The sequence below is a fragment of the Bos indicus genome, chromosome 2 (genome assembly GCF_029378745.1).
Source record: "Bos indicus isolate NIAB-ARS_2022 breed Sahiwal x Tharparkar chromosome 2, NIAB-ARS_B.indTharparkar_mat_pri_1.0, whole genome shotgun sequence".
NCBI classification, from domain to species: Eukaryota; Metazoa; Chordata; class Mammalia; order Artiodactyla; family Bovidae; genus Bos; species Bos indicus.
Window position 1 is genome coordinate 35,175,961 of NC_091761.1, and position 16,173 is coordinate 35,192,133.

General features: G+C 38.9%; 1 protein-coding gene across 3 annotated transcripts in view; it reads right to left on the bottom strand.

Moving 5' to 3' along the window:
- TANK (TRAF family member associated NFKB activator) overlaps positions 1-16,173 on the bottom strand; it is a 96,163-nt gene that overhangs the window by 53,386 nt on the left and 26,604 nt on the right. The window lies entirely within an intron of this gene.

Consider the following 16,173-nt stretch of genomic DNA (forward strand, 5'->3'; position numbering starts at 1 on the left):
AACCTTAACTTCTACAATTTTGAAATATTCTTTATGAATGTTTAAGGAGCAATTAGGGTTCCAGTTCATAAAGATGCTACTTTGCAAATGGTATTCTATAAATTCAAGTTAAAAATGGAAAAATATAAAAGGCCATTTGTTATTAATCTTTTATTATAGAAATGTACAACAGGCTTAGCAATGTGAGAAGGGATTTCTTTTTACTAAATGGACAGTTACCTCCACTTATAAGGTGAATGCTTGCTATACTGAAATTAGAGCAAAATTAAGTAGATAATAAATGTTTGTGGATGGAGTTCACACTGTTGTTATCACACAGCAATTAAAATGTGTGAAAATGCTCTTATTTTAGCACAAAATCTAGGGAAAACTGCCACTGAACTGTACATTAAAAAAGGAAAATCACACCCCGTCAGTCTTACCCCTACTCTATATTAGTTTTCTGACTTCTCTGCTATTTCTGAACTACAGGTAATTTCCTCAGTGGAGGTAATATAGTTTTATCATCTCAATTTGCATTATATCTCTAAAGACATTCCCTGACTCTGAGCAGAGGATCATCTACCTAATGACTGATTTTTCTTGTTAAGTTGTAAAAAACCACACCACGGAGCCTTTTCCTTAATTCTCTGAAAGCCACAGAATAGACAAAATTGTCTATCAGTCACAGGGGGTTTTGGGGATACCAAATTATTTCACACCCTTTATGACTGGAAATCCTTCATAATATCAGTCTCTTTCATAACATCTTTGAGTATACCTGCTTTCCATATTTTACATTAAGATATAATTCATATAAAATAAATTCACCATTTTAAAGTATACACTTCTGTGGTTTTCTGTATTCACAATGTTGTGCAACTATCACCAAAATCTAATCCTAGAATATTTTTATCATCACAGGAAGAAACTCTGTACCTACGAGCAGTTAGTCCCAATTCCTATCTCCTTTGTAACCCCTGACAATCACTAATCTGCTTTCTGACCCTAGGGATATGCTTATTCTGAATGTTTAGAATCATAAAGTATATGCCAGTGTGTCTGGCTTTTTTCATGAAGCATAAAATCTCCAATCTTTAAACATGTTGTAGCATGTAATAGTATTTCATTGCTTTTTATGTCTGAATAATATTCCATTTTATGGATGTACTACATTTATCCATTCCTCAATTAATGGATATTTGGGTTGTTTATACTTTTTGGTTATTTTGAATAAAGTTAGAATTTGTTCACACATATCTGTGTGAACACATGTTGTCAGTTCTCTTAAATATATACCTAGGAGCAGAACTGCTGAGTCAGATGACAGTTATGTTTAACTTTTTGAGGAACTACCATTACAGCCATTTCCACAGAAGCTTTATCATTTTATATTTTCACTAGCAATGCCCAAGAGTTCAATTTCTCCACATTTTCACCAATAAGTATTGTCCATTTAAAAATATGTTAGGATCCTATGGGATGTGAAGTGGTAGCTCATCACAGTTTTGATGTTGAGCATCTTTATAGTGCTTATTGGGCATTTGAATATCTTCTTTGGAGAAATGTCTAATCAAATTCTTTGCCTACTTTTCATATATATGTGCATACACACACATATGTACACATATATATGTGTGTATGTGTGTATATGTACATCAAATGTCTAGTCAAATCCTTTGTCCACTTTATATGTGCATGTGTATATATATATAATATATATGCATATATGTGCCTATTATGTGCCTGTATGTGCATGCTAAGTCATTTCATTCATGTCCAACTCTTTGCAACCCCATGGACTGTAGCCTGCCAAGCTCCTATATCCATGGAGTTCTCCAGGCAAGAATACTGGAGTGGGTTGCCATGCCCTCCCTTCTCCAGGGGATCATCCCAACCCAGAGATCGAACCTGCATCTCTACGTCTCCTGCACTGGAAGCAGGGTTCCTTACCATTAGTGCCACCTGGGAAGGCATATACACACACATACATACGTGTGTGTGTATATATACATGTGCATGCATGCTCAGTTGTGTCTGACTCTTTGTGACCCCTATGAACTGTAGCCTGCTAGGCTCCAGAGTCATGGAATTTACCAGACAAGAACACAGGAATGGGTTGCTATTGCCTTCTTTCATATATATATATATATATATATATGTGCATGCATATATATAATTTCCAATATTTTCTTCCATTCTGTAGATTATCTTTTTGTTTGATAGTGTCTTTTGACAAAGTTTTAATTTTGATGAAGTCCAATTTATCTTTTTCTTTTGTTCTTGTGATTTTCATATCTAAGAAACCCCTGCCTAATCCAACCAAGATCACACAGATTTTCACCTATATTTTCTTTTAGAAATTTTATAATTTTAGCTTTTACATTTAGACCTTTGATTTGTATTGAGTTAATCTGTGTAAGACAGTATGAGGTACGGCTCCAGATTCATTTCTGTTTATGTGGCTGGTGAGTTGTCCTGGCATCATTTGTTCAAAAGGCTATTCTCTTCCCACTGAATGCCCTTGGCATCCTTGTTGAAAACCAGCTACCCATACATCACAATGCCCTTAAGTACCCAGGTAATATTTTAATCCTATCAGCCAGTCTTTAGTAAGATACTAAGCACACTCCTACATCATTTTCTAGACTTGTTAAAGAAGAATTTTCAAGGATTTTTTTATGGGGATCAAACTATGGAAACTCTTCAAGAGATGGGAATACCAGACCATCTTGAGAAACCTGTATGCTGGTCAGGAAGCAATAGTTAGAACCTCGTATGGAACAACTGACTGGTTCAGGATTGAGAAAGGAATACGACAAGGCTGTTTATTGTTACCTTGTTTATTTAACTTACACATAGAGCACATCATGAGAAATGCCAGGCTAGATGAGTTACAAGCTGGAATCAAGATTGCTGGGAGAAATATCAACAACCTCAGATATGCAGATGATACCACTTTAATGGCAGAAAGCGAAGAGGAAATAAAGAACCTCTTAAGGGTGAAGGAGGAGAGTGAAAAAGCTGGCTTAAGACTCAATATTAAAAAAACTAAGATCGCGGAATCCAGCCCCATCACTTCATGGCAAGTAGAAGGCGAAAGGTGAAAGCAGTGCCAGATTTCACCTCCTTGGGCTCTAATCACTGTGGCCGGTGACTGTGGCATGAAATTAGAAGACAACTGCTTCTTGGCAGGAAAGCTATGACAAAGCTAGGCAGTGTGTTAAAAAGCAAAGACATCACTTTGCTGACAAAGGTCTGGATAGTCAAGGCTATGGTCTCTCCAGTAGTCATGTATGGTTGTGAGCGCTGGACAATAAAGAAGGCCGAGTGCCAAAGAATTGATGCTTTCGAATCGATGCTGGAGAAGACTCCTCAGAGTCCCTTGGATAGCAAGGAGATCAAACCAGTCAATTTTAAAGGAAATCAACCCTGAATATTCATTGGAAGGACTGATGCTGAAGCTGAAGCTGCAATACTTTGGCCACCTGATGTGAAGAACTGACTCATTTGAAAAGACCCTGATGCTGGGAAAGATTGGAGGCAGAAGGAGAAGACGACAGAGGATGAGATGTCTGGAAGTCATCACTGACTCAATGGACACGAACTTTGGCAAATTCCAGGAGATGGTGATGGAAAGGGAAGCCTGGAGTGCTGCAGTCCATGGGGTCATGAAGAGTTGCGGACATGACTTGGCGACTGAACAACAACATTATGGGGATCACAGTGTTTTTACCTTGTGAAAGAATGAAGTGACTGAAGTAAGTGAAGTCGCTCAGTTGTGTCCGACTCTTCGCGAACCCATGGACTGCAGCCTACCAGGCTCCTCAGTCCATGGAATTTTCCAGGCAAGAGTACTGGAGTGGGTTGCCATTTCCTTCTCCAGGGGATCTTCCTGACCCAGGGATCAAACCCAGGTCTCTCGCATTGCAAGCAGACACTTTACCATCTGAGCCACTAGGGAAGCCCTGAAGCAATGAAAGTGATACTTTTTTAGGCATTCCAGTTAGAAGTCTGTTTTTACTGCTACCTCTGATAGATGGAAAAGATGAAATACTGTTAAGATAATTAATTAACATTGCCAGGATCTCTTAACATACCACAGACACTATGGAAACAGAGTAATAAGCATTAGCACAAAGCTTCATTTTGAGTATTTATTTAGATACTATTATCATTCAAAAAAGGATTTAGGGTGGTTTTAAAAAGCACATGAGATTAAAAGTAAGTATATGAGCAGGAAAAGAAAAATAAGGGTAGGGAGCTATAGGGAGTATAGTATACTATAATACACTCATACAGAAATCAGACAATTTAAGTAGTTATGTGGCTTGATTGCCTAAAACTGTCTTAACAAACTGCAGATGTCATAATAAACTGTCAATGTAAACCACACTTATATTTTAAAATCTGGGACAAACAAGAATCTTGAACTGGGAACTCATCTAGTTTCTTGTTTTATTCCGTCACTGACTGACCGTGGGACCTTAGTTCAGGGCTACTAAATCTTTTTGGACTCAAGTTTCTCTCCCTTCAAACAAAAAAGATGTTTGGATTTGATTTCTAAGAAACTTCTTTGTTACACACCTCTTGCATCTGTGAATCGAAAAATGCATGTCTGTTCCATCAAGAAGGTGCATTCTTGTTTTTAAAAATGTAAATACAGTACTAAAAATAGCTGCATCATATGCAAGTAAATCATGTGGAGTCTTCATTTAAGGTCCTTGAATTAGATCACACAAACGTCACGACGAAGAGTTACTGAGTAAATTCCACATTCTATTTCCTGAAGTAAGAATGTATGCTGGGGAGATATGATTCAGGTCAATACAACTAAATAAATGATACATTTAATTCCTATCTCACAGCCAAGAAGAAAATTGGGTGTCAGATCAGTGACACTGACTAGAGAAAAAGGAAACAGTCTCTGGAACCCAGCTAGTTAAACTGGACAGATTTCAAATATTAACACCCTGAACTTTAAAGCCACTTGTTCCTCTATTTTTTTAAGCATTTGTTAAGTATAAAATTAATTTCACAATTCAAGAGATAGTCACATTTCAATTACATTTGGGTATCCCTTAAAGTTGCTGGACTCCAAGGAAATGGTTTTATTTATAATAAACATGTCCAAACTCAAATCTAATGGCCACTGTGCTGTGCTTAGTCGCTTAGTCATGTCCAATTCTTGGTGACCCCATGGACTGTAGCCCCCCAAGTTCCTCTGTCTGTGGGGATTCTCTAGATTAGAATACTGGAGTAGGCTGCCATGCCCTCCTTCAGGGGATCTTCCCAACCCAAGGACTGAACCCAGGTCTCCCACACTGCAGGCGGATTCTTTACTGTCTGAACTACCAGGGAAGCCCCTAATAGCCACTACCACCCCCCAAATCCAGAAGGTCCAAGCTAGAGCTGCCGTGGAAACACTCTTTTTAGTTATGGCTTCACTCTTTTAAATGTATTTTCAGGAAAGCCTTCTGTGTTAATTTATTTCTGGGTATGGTTTGCTGGTTTCCTTATACTTACACCTGGAAGAGATTAACTCACTGATGCCCAACACTATAGCTGGGTGGGCAAAACACAAAGCATAGGGCAATCCTCTTGAAGCCAAGGTAGTCTTGTCATATCCACCTCTATTACTCTGACAGTATTTCCTTTTTTCCTTTGGGTACTTCCTGTAAGATGGAAATGGAGAGGGCAGCAAGTTCCTGTTCTACCTTCCAGGTCCAGCAGGTGCTCGCCCAGGAGGAAGCACTAAGAAAACTCATGGGCATCAGGCTGCTTTCTCTTTTCATTGATCCTTGGTGCATAATGAAAGTGTCCTGGAGTAGGAAAGTCAGCGTGCACAAGGGTGATAATTTTATTTTCCCTTGGTAAAATTTCCCAGCTCCAACAAAGATGTATCGACTACAAGGGCCAAATTTTAATTTTATAAAATATATACCATTACTATCCAATTAAATGAGAAAAAGTAAAGCACGTGTTTGCTGAATGCACGTAAGGCACTGTGCGGGATGCAGCAAGGAGCTTTAGGGATAGTGCCACCTTAGTTTTACGTGCCTTTTACGAAGTTTTTTCCCACCAGTTCTTCATTTCTTATTACTCATATTTCAATTTGACTGACAAGGCTCAGAGGAGTTAAATGACCCACGTATAGCTACAAAGCTATAACTGAGGTGACTAGGACTAAGTTTCTGAAAATCTTAGTTCAAGGATTGCTTACTACAGCTGCAAAATATTCTCCCAGGATGCCATGATGGATATTTCATTCAATAAAACAAAAAACAAAGCCTGGGCTTGGCACCACTGATGTTCTCACCACTGTGATAACAAAACAGACACGAAACCCACCCCCATGAAGACACCACTAGCTGTAATTTAAAGAATATATATGAGTACCTGAATATATCTAAAGGCTAGAGTTCGGAAAGCAGAATGCTCACATCTAATATTTATGAGGTTTAGGAAAGGCTTTGAGAGGTAGATGTCATCTGATTTGGGTTCTGAATTATAAGTAGGAATGATTTCACCCATTCCTTTTAATGACTATCAAATAGCAGTCATCCTTTCTAAAACAGGTTCCTGGTAGCTATAAAGACGTTTTTAGTGCTATATAACACTCATTTGTCACTAAAACAGGCCAGGATTATATGTATTTCTTGTGCATTGTCTAGCCTGAACTTCCAGATCAGAACAACTCTGCAAACCTGAGACAACTGTTAAGTATACCACTGACAGTTACTTAGAGAAATGATGACCTAGGCTAGTGTTTGTCCTACGAAACTTGAGATGAAGCAATGGTGGTGTTGACATCAAGGGCAAGTCCTGCCTCCTCTGGACCTCGATTTTCCTTGCTTTTAAAATGAAGGGGTTAAAGATATCAATACAAGATGGTCAATACCAAAATCAGATTGATTCTATTCCTTGCAGCCAAAGATGGAGAAGCTCTATACAGTCAGAAAAAACACCACCAGGAGCTGAGTGTGGCTCAGATCATGAACTCCTCATTACAAAATTCAGACTTAAGTTGAAGAAAGTAGGGAAAACCACTAGACAATTCAGGTATGACCTAAAACCAAATCCCTTACGATTACACAGTGGAACTGACAAATAGACTCAGGGGATTAGATCTGATAGACACAGGGCCTGAAGAACTGTGGATGGAGGTTCATGACATTGTACAGGAGGCGGTGATCAAAACCATCCCCAAGATAAAGAAATGCAAAAAAAAATGGTTGTCTGAGGAGGCCTTACAAATATCTGAGAATAGAAGCAAAAGGCAAAGGAGAAAAGGAGAAACATATCCATTTGATGCAGAGTTCCAAATAATAGCAATGACAGATAAGAAAGCCTTCCTAAGTGATCAACGCAAAGAAATAGAGGAAAACAATAGAATGGGAAAGGCTAGTGATCTCTTCAAGAAAATTAGAGACATCAAGGGAATATTTCGTACAAAGATGGACACAATAAAAGACAGAAATGTTATGGACCTAACAGAAGCAGAAGATATTAAGAAGAGGTGCCAAGAATGCACAGAAGAGCCATACAAAAGAGATCTTAATGACTCAGATAATCACGATGGTGTGCTCACTCACCTAGAGCCAGACATCCTGGAATGGGAAGTCAAGTGGGCCTTAGGAAGCATCACTACAAACAAAGCTAGTGGAGGTGACAGAATTCCAGCTGAGCTACTTCAAATCCTAAAAGATGATGCTGTTAAAGTGCTGCACTCAATATGCCAGCAAATTTGGAAATCTCAGCAGTGTCCACAAGACTGGAAAAGGTCAGCTTTCATTCCAATCCCAAAGAAAGGCAATGCCAAAGAATGTTCAACTACCACACAATTGTACTCAATTCACACGCTAGCAGAGTAATGCTCAAAATTATCCAACCGAGGCTTCAATAGTATATGAATGGAGAACTTCCAGATGTTCAAGCTGGATTTAGAAAAGACAGAGGAACCCAGATCAAACTGCCAACATCTACTGGATCTTAGAAAAAGCAAGAGAATTCCAGAGAAAATATCTACTTCTGCTTCAATGAGTGCACTAAAGCCTTTGACTGTGTGGATCACAACAAACTGTGGAAAATTCTTAAAGAGATAGGAATACCAGACTACTTTACCTGCTTCCTGAGAAACCTGTATGCAGGTCAAGAAGCAACAGTTAGAACTGGACATGAAACAATGGACTGGCTCCAAATTGGGAAAGGAGTACATCAAGGCTGTATACTGTCACCCTGTTTATTTAACTTATATGCAGAGCACATTATGCAAAATGCCAGGTTTGATGAAGCACAAGCTGCAATCAACAGTGCCAGGAGAAATATCAATAACCTCAGATATGCAGATGACACCACACTTATGGCAGAAAGCGAAGATGAACTAAAGAGCCTCTTGATGAAAGTGAAAGAGGAGAGTGAAAAAGTTGGCTTAAAACTCAACATTCAGAAAACTAAGATTATAGCATCCAGTCCCATCACTTCATGGCAAATAGATGGGGAAACAATGGAAACAATGACAGACTTTATTTTCTTGGACTCCAAAATCACTGCAGATGGTGACTGCAGCCATGAAATACACTTTACTAGGTAGAATGGAAAAGAAAGTACAGGCTTTGAATTCAGATCTCAGACCTGCAATTTTTCTGGCTATTTACTTAGTTTCTCTGAGTATTAGTTTTTTATATATAGTTTGTAGGTTTATTGTGAAGACTGAGATCATATGTGAAACATATCTGTTAACTGTTTCTCAATATCCATTCTCTGCTCTTCTAGTATTCCTGAATTTTAGCTGATGTGGTCATGTGACTATGTTCTGGTCATAGGCCAGTGAGTGTAACTTCCAAGACAAGCTCTCTTTTTTCCCCCCTTTCCTTTTCCTTTATTGTGTGAGTCACCCGAAACATTGTGGTGAGGGCAATACTTCCGGATGGTGGAACAACAACGGGATGTGGAACGACAGGAATAAAGACGCCTAGGTCCTTGACCCTGTGGAGCTGCTGTATTGACTCTGGACATCTTATACTTTGAACTGTCATACACAAGAGAAATAAAATATCCGTCTTATTGGTTTAAGCCACTGCCATTGGGGAGTTCTTAAAAGAGAAGCTGAGCTGTATCCCAACTGGAATCACATTCAAGACTGACCCAGCACTGAAGACACAGTAGGTTCCCTTTTTTTTCCATGGGAAAGAGACAAACTTATATAGTCTTTGCCTTTTTCTCTAATTAGAGCTTATAATTTAGTAAGGTAAAAATACATGAGCTCACCCAAAGGTCCACTCCAGATTTGTGCATTTCACTGTACCTAGGTTTTATCTCAAAGGAAGAAGAAAAGAACTGTTAAGTAAAAGTGTAAGCAGTAAAAAGGTATAATAGAAGGAACAATTAAAAGGAGAGAATTGTGGAAGGCTTCACAGAGGATCTGACACTTATACTGGGCCCTGAAATACGAGAATGATTTCAACAAGTAGAATGAAAGGAGAACGAACATTCACTCTGAAAAAGTAGACGCTCTGAGAAATCACTTCTGCTGCTGCTGCTAAGTCGCTTCAGTCGTGTCCGACTCTGTGCGACCCCACAGACGGCAGCCCACCAGGCTCCCCCATCCCTGGGATTCTCCAGGCAAGAACACTGGAGTGGCTTGCCATTTCCTTCTCCAATGCATGAGAGTGAAAAGTGAAAGTGTAGTCGCTCAGTCGTGTCCGACTCTTTGTGACCCCATGGACTGCAGCCCACCAGGATCCTCCTTCCATGGGATTCCCCAGGCAAGAGTACTGGAGTGGGGTGCCATCACTAGTATAGTGCATTTAGGGACTGGTGGTGAGTACAATATTTACGCAAGTGAGGTATGTATACAGGAAGGATGGAGAGGTCAGGGTGCTGAGACAGGATAGTTGGGGCCACCACATATGACTGTCCTGCACTGAAAAAACCCTATGGGTCCCAATCATGTAGACCATAACTGGAATGAAGCACCCGGCAGTTGCAGAGTGTACTAACTACATGAACTGTACACAGCAGACTTAGATATGGCCAGACTGCAAGAGACCTTGAATGTCACTCTAATTTTAACCTGCTGACATTAAGGAATTTTCAAGCAAGAGATGAATATGTTTTAGAAAGATAAACCGGATACCAGCAGAATACAAACTAATGAGGGAGACAAAGTGAGTATATCCATAGCAAACCATTGTTGTATTCTGGTAAAAGCTAAGGGCTTGAACTAGAGTAAGGGAAATGAAAGATAAATGGATTCAAGAGACATTTAAAAGGCAAATTTAACAGGATTCACTGGCCAACTGGATGTGTACAACAGACAAGAAGGAAGCATTCAGCAACTCTGAGAGAGTTGGCCTGGGAAGGAGTCCTAGCATCTGTATTTTAATAAGCAAAGTAACCGGTTTATTTTGTCAAAGGTGTCTGGCCAGCCATATTTTTCAAAATATAGGGCAAACAGCAATGCCAGTCAGCCACAGAGAAATAGGAAGAAAAACTGAGAGACAGGAGAGGATACTGAATTTAATTTTGGACAAAAGTGCGAACAGAGACATAATTAACAATAAGGCAGGAAAAAATGTACCAACTGAGTGCTAACGAAATCTAAAGGAAGAAATGATGGCTAAGTAAGCCTTCCATCCAGCTACTATTCTTAAAGTCCTGTTTTTAATGTCCTCTGACACTGGCTGACAGTCAACCAGGCCAAAATCTTTCTACCAAAAAATAAACAAAACCTCTACATTGTTTTAAAAGAAAACAGTGGAGAGAGAAAGAAGCAAAACTCACTACTGTACCACTTTGTGTCACAAGATATACACCTTTCTTTCTCCCAAATACAAACCAAAATATAGGCGGGAATATTGTCTAGTGCTCTGCTGTGTTAACCCTTATATACTGTTAAATAACGAGAAAAATAGCTTTCTGGTAGAGCGTTTGAATGTGTGATTTTTCTTAAGTCTTTCTAGTCTACTCTACCAAACTTATGATAATGAAATAGTATTAGTAATCATCTTTCACAGGAATAGAACAGTTTCTACCTATTTTCTGGTTTTAACTTATAAAGTTTGAAAAAAAGTCCCTCCATCCCGAAGACAACAGTGTAAGAGATGTCACAGGCCGTACCAGATTCACAAAAGGCAAAGTTTTTCTTGAAAAAGTAGTTAAAATTTCATGAGTTAACAGATTAGGGGCCCCTCCAACAACTCTGAGTCATTTACTAAATCACAATCACTATGAAAGGACAGAGCTCGTCTATGAAAAGAGAATGAAACTTCAGGAGACAGAGGACCTTTTTCACAAAAAGGCCTATTTCCTCCTCTTAAACTGCAGTTTAAATTGCTGGGCAGTCATATTTAGCCTTGAGAATATTACCAGTGATAAATGGGAACAGGCAAAAGTCTACATAATAATAAGCTATATTCTGTGCTCTTGATCACTGGCACAGAACTCTTCAAACCCCGGCTTTTAATTTCCCTAAGGACAGCTAGAGGCTGTTGGGCCAATGCTTGCCAAGTCACAACTTGTTTTATTAGAAGTAATTGAGAGAACTCCAGTGAGAAAATAAATAAGGTTTCAGAGATTTCCAGATCTCCATTTCTAGGCATTCCCAAGAAGTTTAGGATGTGACTGTAAATGTATAATATGATAAAAGTTTAAAACCAGATACAATATTTTTATACCATGCAACACACTTTCTTATTCCTAATGTCAAATACTCCTGAATACAGGACCCCAAATCTCTGAGGAACCCTACAAACCAACTTCTCAAACCTGTCTCTGTGCCAAAATTACCCACATTTCCACTCTTTTCAGGGCCACCCGTTTTTCTCACATGTGAATACTCAGATCTACTAAGTCCTAGCATTTACTATGCTATCCTATTGTGGAGAGGCAAGAGTTTATTAAAAATTTTGATTTGACGTTTCATTTCCTTTTGCATTTGGAAAAAATAAAAAGATGCTATAAAATAAAAATTCCAAATCTTATTTTTAACTGAGGCCACATCTTGTGTAAAATATAGTAGCTTCTCTTAATACAAATCAGAGAATCAAAATTAAAAGCCTAGTCAACCAAAGATAAAATCAGAGCTGGAGTGCAGAATCCCTGTCCAAACTAGACATGCTTGTTGATGGGTGAGAGTGAATAAGCTATAGCCTTTCTGTGAGCCTCAGTTCCCTCATCTGCCCCAGTTTAGAATGTCTGGGGCACAGCATGCTGTAGGACAATGGTTCCCAACCTGTCAGTACATCAGAATAATCCAGGGCAGTTAAAACAAACAGACAGACAGACAGACAAAAAAAACACATCAGCAAACCCTGTCCAAGACTTCCAGGACCATAATTTTTTTGGGGCATGGGGTGGAGTACGGGGGAGGTAGGCGAGGGTAGAAAAAGAGAGAAACAAGTGTGAGAGATTTCGAATCACTGCCGCAGAGGGCCAAGTCATAATGGGAAAGCACTGAACTCTGAAAAATACTACACAAATATGTACTAAGGCAGGGAAATGGGCTTCCATAAAGTGTCCTTTTGTTCCATGGTGATATGCTTTTTTAATTGTTCTGGAAGTGCAGAGAATTCAGAATCAAAAATAGCAGTTGCTAAGGTAGATGTTCTTTAAAAAAAAAAAGGTATTTTGATACTTTGGCAGATGGTTCAGAGCAATAGCACTCTTGCTGATCTTGGTTCATGAAATCTCCACAATTCACCAGTCTATGTGACAAGTGTTTTCTCTATTAATGGAAGAGACACCATTAATGGCATTTGCATTGATGTTAGTGTTGAAAGACAAATCTGAGACCACAGCTTTTCTCCCACCAAGCAGTCCTTATAACTTGATTCTCCCTGCTACCAACATTCCAAATCATCTTAATTCTTTTTAAATTCTCTATCTACAGATAGTTGATAAAGAACAGAGATCCCAGTGACAGGCCTTCAATCTGAACAGGCACATACACAGCCATGAACCAGAAGATTCTGAACACTAAGAACCTTATATCTGAAAGGTAAGCATCCCAACAATGGTGGTCGTTCCCTATTTCCTCCTGGGAAACATTAGGGACAGGGGTAGAGTCTTACACCTACTGAGATAAAAATTACTTGCCAGCTACTTTACATAAACTACCTTATTTTAATCTTCCCTCTCCAGATAAGGAAACTGGGATTCAAAAGGTTAAATAAGTTGCCTAATGTCAACAAATTAGAAAAATGGAAGACCCAGATAAATCCAGGTCTCTTTGATGTGAAAGACCAATATCTTAGTTCTTTTCACTGTAATTAATTTCTATTTATTTTTAATCAAAGCATAATGCATCTATATTTTAATGAGACAAATAACTTTATAAGGTTTAAGAAAAACAGAAGTCCCTTACTCTCCTCTTCTCCCTCCCCACTTCCTTCTTCACCCTGGCAACAATTTTCAGCTCTTTTGATTCTTTTTGGTATTTATCTTTGTATTTCTAAATAATTTGCTAATATTGTCACTACTGATTTCTATTTTACTTGTCTTCCCATTATGCAAGACAAGGATTCAGCTCTCTTTTAAAGTCTCCCCTCCCTTTATGCCTCCTCATCCTTCTAATATTTATGTACTATTTATTAGATTTACATTGCACTTTTACTTTCTTATGACTGTGTAATGTTATTCACTGCTGAGCCATATAATATACTATGGCTTCTTTTCCTTTCCTTAAAAATATTGTCATTACTCTATCAATTTCATGTTCTTACAAGTTTCTCTCCTTGAGCGTTCTGACTTGCTCAAGTTTAGACTTGTTCATCTCTGTGCAGAGAGGAAAGCCTTCACCTTGAGACCTTCTTTCAACCTGAATTTGATGATTCCCTTTATTCATCTCTCTCTCTAGCTGAATCTCTCATTCTCAGTATCCCAAATCTTCATCCTCCCTGTTTTACTCCTCAATTTGGTGGGGTAAACCCTCCAGTAGCTTTCTGATGAAGTGCTTACAAAGTAAATTTTTTGAGACCTTGCTGAAAGTATATTTTCAGACTTTGCTGAAATTATATTTCAGATAACTGAAAATATCCTTACCCTGAGGTTTAACTGACAGTTCGCCAGGTTGAGTCCCAGGTTGGAAGTAATTTTTCCTCAGAATTTTGTTGCTACACTCCCTTTTGTTTTTGTTGAAGTTCAGGGCCATTTTGATTCCTGCTCCTGTACTTAACCCATCTGGAAGTTCATCCGTCATTGTTGCAAATTTTCTTGAATTACTTTTTGGGCCATTTCATTCCTTCTCTGTGCCTGTTTGGGACTCCCACTATCGGGATGTTAAATTTTCTGAAGTGGTACTCTAACTCCTCCTACCTCCTTCTTTTTAAACAAACATTTACCCCCTTACTTTATAGATACATATATCTTAAATTTGTTGTCCTTGACAACAAGCACTGTGATGACAAATGGTGTCTAACCAATCCTCAATAAAAAGTAATAATCAAGGAAAATAGTGTGCTTCTGGAACTCCACTGAGGCTGTGGGTGTGTAGCCGAACAATGCTCTACTACCAATTACTACCAATTGCCCAGCTCAACCACAGCAGCTCAACTTTGATTAGTTATACACATTTGGATTTCAAGTTTGAAAAGAATCACGTGCTTAAAGGTAGATTTCCTCCACCCCTTTTGCTTTTCAGTCGCCAAGTCACGTCTGATTCTTTGGACCCCATGGACTGCAGGATGCCAGGCCTCCTTGTCCCTCACCATCTCCCTGAGTTCCCCCAAGTTCATGTCCACTGAATCGATGATGTCATCCAGCCATCTCATTCTCTGTCACCCTCTTCTCCTTCTGCCTTCGATCTTTCCTAGCATTAGGGTTTTTTCCAATGAGTCGGCTGTTTACATCAGGTGACCAAAGTATCAGAGTTTCAGATTTATTATTATTTTTTTTTAGAGTTTCAGCTTTAGCATCAGTCCTTCCAATGAGTATTCAGGGTTGATTTTCTTTAGGATTGATTGGTTTGATCTCCATGCTGTCCTAGGTACTCTCAAGAGTCTTCTCCAGCACCACAGTTCAAAAGCATCTTTAACAAGGTCTCCTTTTTGTGGACAAGTAGAGACAAGTGTGGGTGATTTAGTAAGTAGAACAAGGGTCCTCTCCTGGGTTTTCCCCACTGCTGAGATTATTATGCTTCTGGATAAGTGTTCTACCAGGGTTGACACTTGTGGTAAGAGGCCAGTTTAAATCTAAAGCAGTTTCAGGATGGGGTGATTCTAGAGTAACTGTTTACCTCTTCTACTCTGCCCTAGAAAAGAAAGTCACCTGCTTTTCCCAACCCCTTGGGGTATGAATAATAACAGTTCACATTCTACTTCAGAAAAGTTGCCATTTTAGCAAAGGAAGAGGTGAGCAAGTGAATGAGAGATACATCCTGTCTTTTCTATTTAGCTCTATGTTTGACTCCTCAGCCACAAAAAGCAACAAAAGCAAAAAGCAGAAAAAAAGTCAATAATGTAGTATATACACATAAATAAAAGGACATCTTCTGTCTTAGATGGTTAAGGTAAACCTTTGACCACACTGAAAAGTATGTGTGTTTCCTTACTTGAAGAAAGGAAATGGAAGAGAACTGTCACTCCTGACATTTACTTCCAATCATTTCCCACTTTTAAGAGACTTCCATTAGTACAGCAGCCAGTTCCCCAAAATGACAGCTTCCATTTCTATTCTCACTCTCCAGGTTGTAAACTTCGGTTATGGATATACCCATAGCACACTGCACTATGCTGTCACTGTGTACCACTGTTCCAAGTTTCAGGCAGCTGAAATCACAGAAACTTAAATATCACAGATCCAGCAGAGTCAGAATTTGCATTTTGCATTTTTTTTAAAAAATAAGCTGGTTAGCTAAATGCATCAGGATAGATAAGGTAAGACAATCCCACAGATCAAACCCAAAACTCACCAAACTAGGTTCTCTATTTTTCTGGATGTCAGAACTTGGTGAAACTTTTTTTATCTTCTAAGAGTTAAAAGGAGACTTCATAGCCAAAGACCACACCCATGAGTCTCAGCTTTGCCTCACTTCCTTTTTTATCTCCAGCAGCACTTCTTTCCCTCAAGTTGTATAAAATTCTATGGGTTGAAGTGCAAAATGAAATAGTGTAACACCAAAAGGGAAACTGGACATGAGATGTTCTACCCATCTGAGGTATTGCTCAGTTAGCTTGCTTAGCCATGTTAAGGGGT